Source organism: Nicotiana attenuata, chromosome 3 (genome assembly GCF_001879085.1).
Source record: "Nicotiana attenuata strain UT chromosome 3, NIATTr2, whole genome shotgun sequence".
Lineage (NCBI taxonomy): Eukaryota > Viridiplantae > Streptophyta > Magnoliopsida > Solanales > Solanaceae > Nicotiana > Nicotiana attenuata.
In genome coordinates, this window is record NC_031991.1 from 46,296,047 (window position 1) to 46,310,373 (window position 14,327).

Consider the following 14,327-nt stretch of genomic DNA (forward strand, 5'->3'; position numbering starts at 1 on the left):
TGATGATCGAAGTCAAATTAGTTTATTTTATAGTTAAAATTTATCATTTTCACAGATTTTCATATTTAAGCTTTCCGTTTACGCGCCTGGACTGCGCACGCAAATCGAGGAGGCTCTAAATGAGGTTTTCAAGGCCTCGGAGTCATAGAATTTAATTTAAAAAAGGTGATGACCCAAAAGGTCATCACATTCTCCACCTCTAAAACAACCGTTCGTCCTCGAACGGACAGAAGAAGGAAGTACCTGAGTCGGGAAAAAGATGGGGATAACGGCTCCGCATATCGGACTCGGACTCCCAGGTCGATGCCTCAGGAGGCTGACCTCTCCACTGAACACGAACAGAAGGAAAACTCTTCGACCTCAACTGACGAACCTGCCGGTCTAGAATAGCCACCGGCTCCTCCTCGTAAGACAAGTCCTTGTCCAACTGGACAGTGCTGTAATCTAACACGTGGGATGGATCGCCGTGATACCTCCGAAGCATGGACACATGGAACACTGGATGCACGGCTGATAAGCTCAGCGGCAATGCAAGTCTATAAGCCACCTCTCCCACTCGATCAAGAATCTCAAATGGACCAATGAACCTAGGGCTAAGCTTGCCCTTCTTCCCAAATCTTATCACGCCCTTCATAGGCGACACTCGGAGTAATACCCGCTCACCGACCATAAAAATCACATCTCGAACCTTGCGGTCGGCATAGCTCTTTTGCCTGGACTGAGCTGAACGAAGCCTATCCTGAATGATCCTGACCTTGTCCAAGGCCTCCTAAACCAGATTTGTACCCAACAACTGAGCCTCTCCCGCCTCAAACCACCCAACCGGAGACCGACACCGCCTACCATATAAAGCCTCGTAAGGAGCCATCTGAATGCTCGACTGGTAGCTGTTGTTATAGGCAAACTCTGCTAAAGGCAAGAACTGATCCCACGAGCCTCCAAAGTCAATGACACAAGCTCGGAGCATATCCTCCAATATCTGAATAGTCTGCTCGGACTGCCCGTCCGTCTGGGGATGAAATGTTGTGCTCAACTCAACCCGTGTGCCCAACTCTCGTTGAACTGCTCTCCAGAAACGCGAGGTGAACTGCGTACCCCCGGTCCGAAATGATAGATACGAGCACACCATGAAGGCGAACAATCTCCCGAATGTAGATCTCAGCTAACCTCTCAGAAGAATAGGAGACTGCCACAGGAATGAAATGCGCTGACTTGGTCAGCCTATCAACAATGACCCATACTGCTTCGAACTTCTTCCGAGGCTGCGGGAGTCCAGTAACGAAGTACATAGTGATCCGCTCCCACCTCCACTCGGGAAGCTCAATCCTCTAAAATGAACCACCAGGCCTCTGATGCTCGTACTTAACCTGCTGACAATTCAAACACCGAGCTACGTATGCAACAATATCCTTCTTCATCCTACGCCACCAATAATGCTGCCGTAAATCCTGATACATCTTTGCGGCGCCGGATGAATAGAGTACCGGGAGCTATGAGCCTCCTCTAAAATTAACTTTCGGAGCCCATCCACATTAGGCACACAAACTCGACCTTGCAATCTCAAAACTCCATCATCATCTAAGGTAACCTACCTGGCACCTCCGCGCTGCACCGTGTCCCTAAGGACACACAAATGGGGATCATCATACTACCGATCACGGATACGCTCTAATAATGAAGAACGAGCGACCGTGCAAGCAAACACACGATTGGGCTCAGAAACATCCAGTCTCACGAACTGATTGGCTAAAGCCTGAATATCCAAAGCAAGCGGTCTCTCACCGACCGGAATGTAAGCAAGACTACCCATACTGGCTGACTTCCTACTCAAAGCATCGGCCACCACATTGGCCTTTCCTAGATGATATAAGATGGTGATATTATAATCTTTCAACAACTCCAACCACCTCCTCTACCTCAAATTCAACTCCTTTTGCTTGAAAAAATACTGAAGACTCTTGTGATCCGTGAATACCTCACATGCCTCTAAATCTTTAATGCGTGAACTATGGCTGCCAACTCCAAATCATGAACCGGATAGTTCTTCTCATGAATCTTCAACTGCCGTGAAGCATAGGCAATGACCTTGCCATCCCGCATCAACACTGCACCAAGCCCAATACGGGAAGCATCACAATAAACTGTATAAGGCCCTGAACCCGTGGGCAAAACCAATACCGGTGCCGTAGTCAGAGCTGTCTTGAGCTTCTGAAAGCTCGCCTCACACTCATCCGACCATCTGAACTGGGCACCCTTCTGGGTCAACCTGGTCATCGGGGCTGCAATAGATGAAAACCCCTCCACGAACCGATGATAGTAGCCTGCCAACTCCAAGAAACTCCGAATCTCTGTAGCTGATGCTGGTCAAGGCCAGTTCTTGACTGCCTCAATCTTCTTCGGATCAACCTGAATACCCTCTGCTGACACAACATGACCCAGAAATGCAACTGAACTCAACCAGAACTCACACTTCGAGAACTTTGCATATAACCGGCTATCCCTCAGAGTCTGAAGAACCACTCTAAGGTGCTGCTCGTGCTCCTCATGGTTGCGGGAATATATCAATATGTCATCAATGAAGACTATCACGAACGAATCCAAATAAGGCTTGAACACTCGGTTCATCAAATCCATGAAAGCTGCTGGGGCATTTGTCAACCCGAATGACAAAACCAAGAACTCATAATGCCCGTACCGAGTGCGGAAAGCTGTCTTAGGGACATCGGATGCCCTAATCCTCAACTGGTAGCCAGATCGCAAGTCAATCTTCGAAAATACCCTGGCACCCTGAAGCTGGTCGAACAAATCTTCAATCCTCGGCAGCGGATACTTATTCTTGATTGTAACCTTGATCAATTGTCGGTAATCAATACACATTCTCATTGACCCATCATTCTTTTTAACAAACAACACCGGTGCACCCCAAGGCGAAACACTGGGCCTAATGAAGCCCTTCTCAAGAAAGTCTTGCAATTGCTCCTTTAACTCTTTCAACTCAGGCGGGGCCATGCGATACGGTGGGATAGAAATGGGCTGAGTGCCCGGAGCCAAATCAATGCAGAAATTAATATCCCTATCGGGTGGCATACCCGGCAAGTCTGAAGAGAAAACATTAGGAAACTCACAAATAACGGACACAGAATCAATAGAAGGGACCTCAGCACTAGAATCACGAATATATGCCAAATAGGCCAAACACCGCTTCTCGACCATACGCCGAGCCTTCACATACGAGATAACACTGCGGGTAGAATGACCAGGAGTCCCTCTCCACTCTAAACGAGGCATACCCGGTAAAGCTAAGGTCACAGTCTTGGCATGACAATCCAAGATAGTGTGGTAAGGTGATAACTAGTCCATCCCCAATATAATATCGAAGTCAACCATGTCTAAGAGCAGCAAATCTACATGAGTCTCAAGATCCCCAATCACCACAATACAAGAACGATGGAATCGATCGACCACAATAGAATCACCCACCGGTGTAGACACATAAACAAGAACACTCAATGAATCACTAAGCATGACCAGGTACAGGGGAAAATAAGATGATACATACGAATACGTAGACCCCGGATCAAATAACACTGAAGCATCTCTATCACAAACAAGAACCGTACCTGCAATAACTGCATCTGAAGCCTCAGCCTCGGGCCTGGCCTGAAGAGCATAACATCGGGGCTGGGCCCCACCACTCTGATCTACCTCTCTAGGATGGCCTGCTGCTGGCTGGCCTCCACCTCTAGCGGCCTGAGCTCCACCTCTAGTACCTCTACCTCCACCTCTAGCACCTCTACCCCCACTTCTAGCTGGCTGGGCAGGCTGTGGAACATCTGGTGCCTGTACCATGGCACGAGAACCCTGATGCTGAGAGCTGCTCGGTGCTCGAGGGAAAAACCTCGGCTGTTGAGACTGCTCACCACAGGTATAATAACCCCCCAAAAGTTGAGCTCTGAAGCGGCGGCGCACTGATAGGAGCAGGTGGTGCACTGTAGGACTGCTGATCGGAACACTGCATCTGGGGACCACGACCACCTGAAGCTCCGTGAGAAACCTGAAGTGTTGACTGATAAGGCCTAGGAGGATGGCCTCTACCATATGAATCTCTGCCTCCAGACGGGGCACCACTGAATCTGCCTGACTGACGGGGTCTCTTATCTGCTCTATGACCAACCCCTGTGATAATACCATCTCAACCCTCCGGGCCACATTGGCCGCCTCCTGGAAGGATATCTCACTCCCAGTCTCTCTAGACATCTGGAGACGAATCGGCTGAATGAGTCCATCAATAAACCGTGTCTCTTTCCCTCTCAGTGGGAAGTATGATAAGAGCATGACGAGCCAACTCAATGAACCTGGTCTCGTACTGGGTGACAGTCATGGATCCCTGCTGAAGGCGCTCGAACTGCCTCCGATAGGCCTCTCGCTGTGTAATAGGGAGAAACTTCTCCAGAAATAGCTGTGTGAACTGCTCCTAGGTCAAATCTGGCGATCCTGCTGGTCTAGCTAAGCAATAATCCCTCCACCAAGTCTTGGCGGATCCAGACAAGCGAAATGTAGCAAAATCAACCCCATTGGTCTCAACAATACCTATGTTCCGAAGAACCTCGTGGCAGCTGTCCAGATAATCCTGGGGATCCTCAGTAGATGCACCGCTGAAGGTAGTAGTGAAGAGCTTGGTGAACCTGTCCAACCTCCACAAAGCATCGGCAGACATAGCTGCTCCATCACCGGCCTGGGCTACTATGCCTGGCTGAGCTGCTCCAACTGGTTGAACTGCTGGAGTCTGAGTCTGGGGAGCTACCTGCTCTGGAGTACGAGTAGGAGGAGTCTGGGCTCCTCCTCCAGCCTGAGAGACGGCTGGTGCTACAGGAAGCAAGCCTGCACGGGTGACACTCTCCATGAGGCCCACCAATCAGACCAGCGCGTCCTAAAGAACTGGGGTAGAAATAAACCCCTCTAGGACCTGAGCTGGGCCCACCGGAACTGTTGGGGCCGGAGCCTCGTCAAAATCAACCTGAGGTTCCGCTACTGGTGCTGCTGCCCTGGGCTGAGCTCTGCCCCTGCCTCGGCCTCTAGCACGGCCTCGGCCTCGCCCTCTGCCCATAGTGGGAGCTGCCTAGGGCTCGGACTACTGATCAGTAGATGAGGAAGCGCGTGTTCTCGCCATCTGCGAAAGAACGGAGTAGAATTCCAATTAGCATTGAGAAACCAAACCGCACGACAAGAAAGAACAAGTGTGAAGTTTTCCTAACTCCGTAGCCTCTGGGGGATAAATACATACGTCTCCGTACCGATCCCTCAGACTCTACTGAGCTTGTCCGTGAGTTGTGAGACCTGTGTAACCTAGAGCTCTGATACCAACTTGTCACGACCCGGATTTCCCCACCCTCGGGAGTCGTGATGGCGCCTACTCGTAGAAGCTAGGCAAGCCACGATCTTAGAAATCATTACTCTCTTTGTTTTTAATTCCTTTTTAACCAATTAAATTAACCGAAAATAAACAATTAAATAACAACGGAATAAGAAATTTAGCGAAAGTCTTAAATAAAATATAAAACCAAAATATCCTGAAGACCAACACATGCCTCTAACCAGAACCTGGTGTCACAATATCCACAGACTGTCTAGGATTACTACAAATAAGTGTTTGAAAGAAAGAACATAGTCTGTCTCGAGTATAAATGACAACAGAACATAAAACTGATAGAAGAGACGTCGGGCCTGCGAACGCCAGCAGGGCTACCTCGGAGTCTCGGACTGAAGGATAGCTCCCAATCTACTGCTGGTGACCAATTGCTACTCCGGGGCCTGGATCTGTGCAAAAGAGCACAGAGTGTAGTATCAGCACAACCGACCCCATGTGCTGGTAAGTGCCTAGCCTAACCTCGGCGAAGTAGTGATGAGGCTAGGACCAGACTACCAAATAAACCTGTACAGCTATATAATATATAACAGAAAGTAAAGCAGAAATAAACAAGTAAGGATGGGAGGGAGAAACATGTTGCGGGGAGGTAACAGTTCCGAATAAAGCATCAAGTAAGGAAAGGAACAACATAACTACAATGTCAACAAGAAGCAGAAATCAAACAAGTGCACGGGATCACCCTTCGTGCTTTTACTCTCGTCCTCACCAAGCAATAATATAATGAAAACGTGCACGGCATCACCCTTCGTGCTTTTACTCTCTTTCCTCACCAAAGCAATTAGAATAATGAAATGTGCACGGCATCACCCTTCGTGCTATTACTCTCTTTCCTCACATATAATTAATAGAAATGGGCACGGAATGGTACATCGTGCGGCACGGCATCACCCTTCGTGCTTTACACTCTTTCCTCACAATATCAAATAATGCACGACATCACCCTTCGTGCTTTAACACTCTTCCTCACCCAAATAACAATCACAAACAAGGGGCAAGGGAATAAACAAAACAATAATAGAAATCCCGGCAAGGGAACACAAGTAACCAATTAAATCCCGGCAAAGGTATAACATTAACAATCTCAACATCCCGGCAAGGGAGATAATTCACAAAGCAACAAATATCCCGGCAAGGGAACAATTTAATAACTCTTTCTCTTTTGCTTTCACTTTTATTTCATAACTCACTTTACCACTTGAGCCAATGCTCCAAAGGGTTCAATCATCTCATATACTTTCACAATTTTTAATATAACTCGAGCCAATGCTCCATGATGTTCAAAGGTCTCAATTCCTTCCACAAACTTTTTACAACAACTAGAAATCATCACCAACGCATGAATAATACAATGAAATCAAGATATTCACAATATGAGGACTCACAGTCATGCTAGACACCAACGTATAGATACTCATCACCATGCCTATACGTCCTACACGACTCATACCACATAGCAAATAGGACTCAACTCCTAGTCCCTCAAGCTAAGGTTAGACCAAACACTTACCTCGATGCCTTGAACACAACTCAAGTCTCATTTATAGCTTTACCCCTTGATTCCACCGCCAATTCGCTCGTATCTAATCACAAATTACTTAATTACATCAATAAGTTCTAAATGAATCAACCCCAATACATGAAAATGAGTTTTCCAAANATACCGGTGCCGTAGTCAGAGCTGCTTGAGCTCTGAAAGCTCGCCTCACACTCATCCGACCATCTGAACTGGGCACCCTTCTGGGTCAACCTGGTCATCGGGGCTGCAATAGATGAAAACCCCTCCACGAACCGATGATAGTAGCCTGCCAACTCCAAGAAACTCCGAATCTCTGTAGCTGATGCTGGTCAAGGCCAGTTCTTGACTGCCTCAATCTTCTTCGGATCAACCTGAATACCCTCTGCTGACACAACATGACCCAGAAATGCAACTGAACTCAACCAGAACTCACACTTCGAGAACTTTGCATATAACCGGCTATCCCTCAGAGTCTGAAGAACCACTCTAAGGTGCTGCTCGTGCTCCTCATGGTTGCGGGAATATATCAATATGTCATCAATGAAGACTATCACGAACGAATCCAAATAAGGCTTGAACACTCGGTTCATCAAATCCATGAAAGCTGCTGGGGCATTTGTCAACCCGAATGACAAAACCAAGAACTCATAATGCCCGTACCGAGTGCGGAAAGCTGTCTTAGGGACATCGGATGCCCTAATCCTCAACTGGTAGCCAGATCGCAAGTCAATCTTCGAAAATACCCTGGCACCCTGAAGCTGGTCGAACAAATCTTCAATCCTCGGCAGCGGATACTTATTCTTGATTGTAACCTTGATCAATTGTCGGTAATCAATACACATTCTCATTGACCCATCATTCTTTTTAACAAACAACACCGGTGCACCCCAAGGCGAAACACTGGGCCTAATGAAGCCCTTCTCAAGAAAGTCTTGCAATTGCTCCTTTAACTCTTTCAACTCAGGCGGGGCCATGCGATACGGTGGGATAGAAATGGGCTGAGTGCCCGGAGCCAAATCAATGCAGAAATTAATATCCCTATCGGGTGGCATACCCGGCAAGTCTGAAGGGAAAACATCAGGAAACTCACAAACAACGCACACAGAATCAATAGAAGGGACCTCAGCACTAGAATCACGAATATATGCCAAATAGGCCAAACACCGCTTCTCGACCATACGCCGAGCCTTCACATACGAGATAACACTGCGCGTAGAATGACCAGGAGTTCCTCTCCACTCTAAACGAGGCATACCCGGTAAAGTTAAGGTCACAGTCTTGGCATGACAATCCAAGATAGTGTGGTAAGGTGATAACTAGTCCATTCCCAATATAATATCGAAGTCAACCATGTCTAAGAGCAACAAATCTACACGAGTCTCAAGACCCCCAATCACCACAATACAAGAACGATGGACTCGATCGACCATAATAGAATCACCCACCGGTGTAGACACCATAAACAGGAACACTCAATGAATCACCAGGCATGACCAGGTACGGTGCAAAATAAGATGACACATACGAATACGTAGACCCTGGATCAAATAACACTAAGGCATCTCTATCATAAACCAGAACCGTACCTGTAATAACTGCATCTGAAGCCTCAGCCTCGAGCCTGGCCTGAAGAGCATAACAACGGGGCTGGGCCTCACCACCCTGAACCATCTATCTGGGTCGGCCTGCTGCTGGGTAGCCTCCACCTCTAGCGGCCTGAGCTCCACCTCTAGTACCTCTACCCCCACCTCTAGCACCTCTACCCCCGCCTCTAGCTGGCTGGGCAGGCTGTGGAACATCTGGTGCCTGTACCATGGCACGAGAACCCTGATGCTGAGAGCTGCTCGGTGCTCGAGGGCAAAACCTGGCAATGTGGCCCATATCACCACAAGTGTAACAAGCCCTCGGCTGCTGAGACTGCTGGCCCTGGTGACCTGAATGACCACCCCGAAAACACTGAAGCGGCGGTGCACTAATAGGAGCAAGTGGTGCACTGTAGGACTGCTGATCGGAATACTGCATCTAGAGACCACGACTACCTGAAGCTCCGTGAGAAACCTGAAGTGCTGACTGATAAGGCCTGGGAGGATGGCCTCTACCATATGAATCTCTGCCTCCAGACGAAGCACCACTGAATCTGCCTGACTGACGGGGTCTCTTGTCTGCCCTGTGACCACCCCCCTTGTGATAATATCATCTCAACTCTTCGGGCCATATTGGCCGCCTCCTGGAAGGATATCTCACTCCCAGCCTCTCTAGCCATCTGGAGACGAATCGGCTGAATGAGTCCATCAATAAACCGTCTCACTCTCTCCCTCTCAGTGGGAAGTATAATAAGGGCATGGCGAGCCAAATCTATGAATCTGGTCTCGTACTAGGTGACAGTCATGGATCCTTGCTGAAGGCGCTCGAACTGCCTTTGATAGGCCTCTCGCTGTGTAATAGGGAGAAACTTCTCCAGAAATAGCTATGTGAACTGCTCCCAGGTCAAGGCTGGCGATCCTGCTGGTCTAGCTAAGCAATAATCCCTCCACCAAGTCTTGACGGATCCAAACAAGCGAAATGTAGCGAAATCAACCCCATTGGACTCAACAATCCCCATGTTCCGAAGAACCTCGTGACAACTGTCCAGATAATCCTGGGGATCCTGAGTAGATGCACCACTGAATGTAGTAGTGAAGAGCTTGGTAAACCTGTCCAATCTCCACAAAGCATCGGCAGACATGGCTGCACCATCGCCGGTCTGAGCTACCACACCTGGCTGAACCGATCCAACTGGCTGAGCTGCTGGAGTCTGAAACTGGGGAGCTACCTGCTCCGGAGTGCGAGTAGCAGGAGTCTGGGCTCCTCCTCCAGCCTAAGAGACGGCTGGTGCTACAGGAAGTAAACCTGCCCTGGTGACACTCTCCATGAGGCCCACTAGACGGACCAAAGCATCCTGAAGAACTGGAGTAGCAATAAACCCCTCTGGGACCTGAGCTGGGCCCACCAGAACTGCTGGAGCCGGAACCTCGTCATCAAAGTCAACCTGAGGCTCCGCTGCTGGTGCTGCTGCTCGGGGCTGAGCTCGACCCCTACCTCGGCCTCTGCCCCTCGTGGGAGCAGCTGTTGGGGGCTCGGGCTGCTAATCGGTAGATGAGGAAGCGCGTGTTCTCGCCATCTGCGAAGAATAGAGTAGAAATTCAGTTAGCGTTGAGAAACCAAACCGCACGACAAGAAAGAACAAATGTGAGATTTTTTCTAACTCTGTAGCCTCTAGGGATAAATACAGACGTCTCCGTACCGATCCCTCAGACTCTACTAAGCTTGTCTGTGAACTGTGAGATCCATGTAACCTAGTGCTCTGATACCAACTTGTCACGACCCGGATTTCCCACCCTTGGGAGTCGTTATTGCCCCTACTAATGGGAGCTAGGCAAGCCAACCTTACATAATTACCACACTTTCATATTTCTTCTCTTTAACAAAATACCAGACGATAATATGATAACAGCAGAATTTCAAATAAATAGCGGAAGTCGACAGTAATATATCTTAAGACTACGTCTATTACAACTTTTAAAACCTCAAATACCCAAACCCTGGTGTCACAGTGTTAAAGACTGTCTAAGAGTCACTACATACAAGGTCTGAAGAAAATACAATAAACTGTTTCTGAACGAAGAAAATGAAACAGGGAATAGAGATAGAGGGGGACGCCAGGGCCTGCGGACGCCTGAAGGTCTACCTTGGGTCTCCGGGTGGACTGAAGGAAGCCCTCCAACTACTGTCCGAAAGCTGCTCCTGGATCTGCACACAGTGCAGAGTGTAGTATCAGCACAACCGACCCCATGTGCTGGTAAGTGTCTAGCCTAACCTCGGCGAAGTAGTGACGAGGCTAGGACCAGACTACCAAATAAACCTGTGCAGTTCAATATATATATATAGCGGAAAAGAAATACAGAAAGTAACCAGTCAATGCAGGAGGGGGAAACATGCTGCGGGGGAGATAACAGTTCCGAATTGAAAGCATCAAGTAAGGAAAGAAACAACATAACTAGAATATCAACAAGAATCAGAAATCAACAATTTGCACGGCATCACCCTTCGTGCTTTTACTCTCGTCCTCGTCAAATCAATCATATAATAACGATGTGCACGGCATCACCCTTCGTGCTTTTACTCTCTTTCCTCACCATGTAATCAATGAAAATTAGTACGGAATGGTACATCGTATGGCACGGCATCGCCCTTCGTGCTTTACACTCTTTCCTCACGATAGCAAACAATGCACGGCATCACCCTTCGTGCTTTACACTCTTTCCTCACCATAGCAAACAGTGCACGACATCACCCTTCGTGCGTTAACACTCTTCCTCACCCAAACAACAATCACAATCAAAGGGGTAATGAATTAAACAAAAATAATGATAGAAATCCCGGCAAGGGAACACAATTAAACAATTAAATCCCGGCAAGGGAACAACATCAATAATCTCAACATCCCGGCAAGGGAGATAATCAACAAAGCAACAACATCCCGGCAAGGGCACGATTTAATAACTCTTTCTCTTTCTTTCACTTTTATTTCATAACTCACTTTACCACTTGAGCCAGTGCTCCAAAGGGTTCAATCATCTCATATACTTTCACAATTTGTAATATTACTTGAGCCAATGCTCCTCGATGTTCAAAAGTCACCATTTCCTTCCACAAGATTTTCACAACAAATATAAATCATCACCAAGGCATGAAAGATACCACGAAGTCAAGATATTCACAATTTAAAGACTCACGGTCATGCTAGACACTAACGTATAGATACTCATCACCATGCCTATACGTCGTACTCAACAATTACCACATAGCAAATAGGACTCAACTCCTAATCCCTCAAGCTAAGGTTAGACCAAACACTTACCTCAAACTTCCACGGCCAACTCAAGCCTCAAATACCGCCTTTCCTTTCAAATTCGGCTCCAAATCAATCGTATCTAGACATAAATGACTTCATAACATCAAGTAATGCTAAACAATTCAAATCCAATGCCTAATTATAGTTTTCCAATCATTCTTCCCAAAAACCCAAAAATCGATCCCGGGCCCGCTTGGTCAAAACACGAGGTTCGGACCAAAATCGAATCCCCCGTTCACCCACGAGCCCAAATACATAATTATTTCCAGAATTCGACCCCAAAACGAGGTCTAAATCACCATTAATCAAAAAGCCCTAGTTCTACCCAAATCCCTAATTTTATACCCTTAATTACATGTTTTAGGCCTAGGATTCTAGTGGGTGTTAATGGAAAATGAAGGAAACAAGTTAAATATTATACACCCAAGAAGCTTTGGTGAAGAAGTGCTTCAAAAATCGCCTAGGAGCTTTGGAGAAGAAAGGGTTTATGAAATTTTATGAAAATCCCGTAATGGGTTCTGTTTTGGGACTTTAAAATAACTGGGCGAAATTGCCCTTCGCGTTCGCGATGGGCACTTCACGTTCGCAATGGGTCATACTGGGAAGCCTTCGTGTTCGCGGGCATCGGCTCACGTTCACGGAGTAGGAACTCCTCGATCCTACGCGTTCGCGGACCAGTGGTCGCGTTCCCGATGCACAAGTGGTGACCCCTCCCCCATGACCCTACGCGTTCGCGTCACACAGGTCGCGTTCGAGATGAGAAATCCCCCTAGGCTCCGCGTTCGCGACTGTGGCTTCGCGTTCGCGAAGAAGAAGCTGGACACCTGGGATCTTTGCCTTACGCGTTCGCGAGTGATACCACGCGAACGCGAAGGGTAAAATCCCTGGGCATTGACTGCAGAAAATCTGCAATTTTTTCTTAAGCTCAAAACTTCCCGAAACACACCCGAGCCCTCAGGGCTCCTAACCAAACACATCATACGAACTTATACGTGCGATCAAATCGCCAAAATAACATCATTAACAATGAATCAAACCCCAAAAATGAAGAACTTTTTCTCAAACTTGATCAAGTATCAAATTTAGCAATTTAGGTCCGAATCATGTCAAACGACGTCCGTTTTTCACCAAATTTTACAAAAACATCTTAAATCATATATAAGACCTGTACCGGGCGCCGGAACCAAAATACGGGCCGATACCAACACGTTCTAGTCAAATTTCATTTCAAATTTCCTTAAACAATTTCAGAAAACAATTTCCTTTAAAAAATTCATTTCTTGGGCTCGAGACCTCGGAATTCGATTCCGGGCATACGCCCAAGTCATATTTTTCTACGGACCCTCCGGGACCGTCAAATCATGGGTCCGGGTCCGTTTACCAAAAATATTGACCGAAGTCAAATTAGTTCATTTTATAGTCAAAATTTATCATTTTTACAGATTTTCATATTTAAGCTTTCCGGTTACGCGCCCGGACTGCGCACACAAATCAAGGTGGCTCTAAATGAGGTTTTCAAGGCCTCGGAGTTATAGAATTTAATTTAAAACAGGTGATGACCTTTTGGATCATCACATAGTCAGATAGAGATTCTAGAAAATATACCTCAGGATATGTTTTTACCTTAGGAGGTGGAGCCATAAGTTGGAGGAGTATCAAGCAATCATGTGTTGCTGATTCTACCATATAAGCTGAATATGTGGCAGCATCTGAGGCAGCTAAAGAGGTTGTTTGGCTCGGGAATTTTCTAAAAGAGCTTAATGTAGTTCCTTCGGTTCAAGCACCGATTGTACTTTATTGTGACAATAGTGGTGCAGCTGCAAACTCGAAGGAACCAAGAAGCCATAAAAGGAGTAAGCACATTGAGCATAAATATCACTTAATTCGGGACATAACTCAGAGAGGTGATGCAAGAGTGTTGAAGATTGTGTCAGAGGACAATTTGGTAGACTCGTTTACAAAGAGCTTGCCACAAAAGATTTTTGACAAGCATGTAGAAGGAATGGGTATTAGAGTCGTAGATGCATGGTTATGAGTCTAAGTGGGAGATTGTTGGAATATACCATTAACTATGCGGTTTAGATATAGTATTGTGTTTTATTCTTTATGGAACAATTGTTTATTTAATTTATTCAATTCAATAAAGTACTATTTTAAATAGATCATTTGTTACATTTGTGTCCTTTAGTTATGTAGTAGACAATTTAGTTTATGGAGTCTTAGCTGATGCACGGAACATTAAATTATCGGTTCTCTTAATTAATAAATGTTCACAATCGAAGATATTATTGGGCAAAATATCTTGATGATTGTAGCACAAGATTATAGTATAATTTGTCTTGATTTTGTGAGTGGTTTTAATCCGACTTCTTGTGCTAGTATACTTAGTGTATACTGAATGAACCAAGTAGAGAAAAGATGTTTTTGTACTGAATATATATATATATATATATATATATATATATATATATATATATATATATATAATT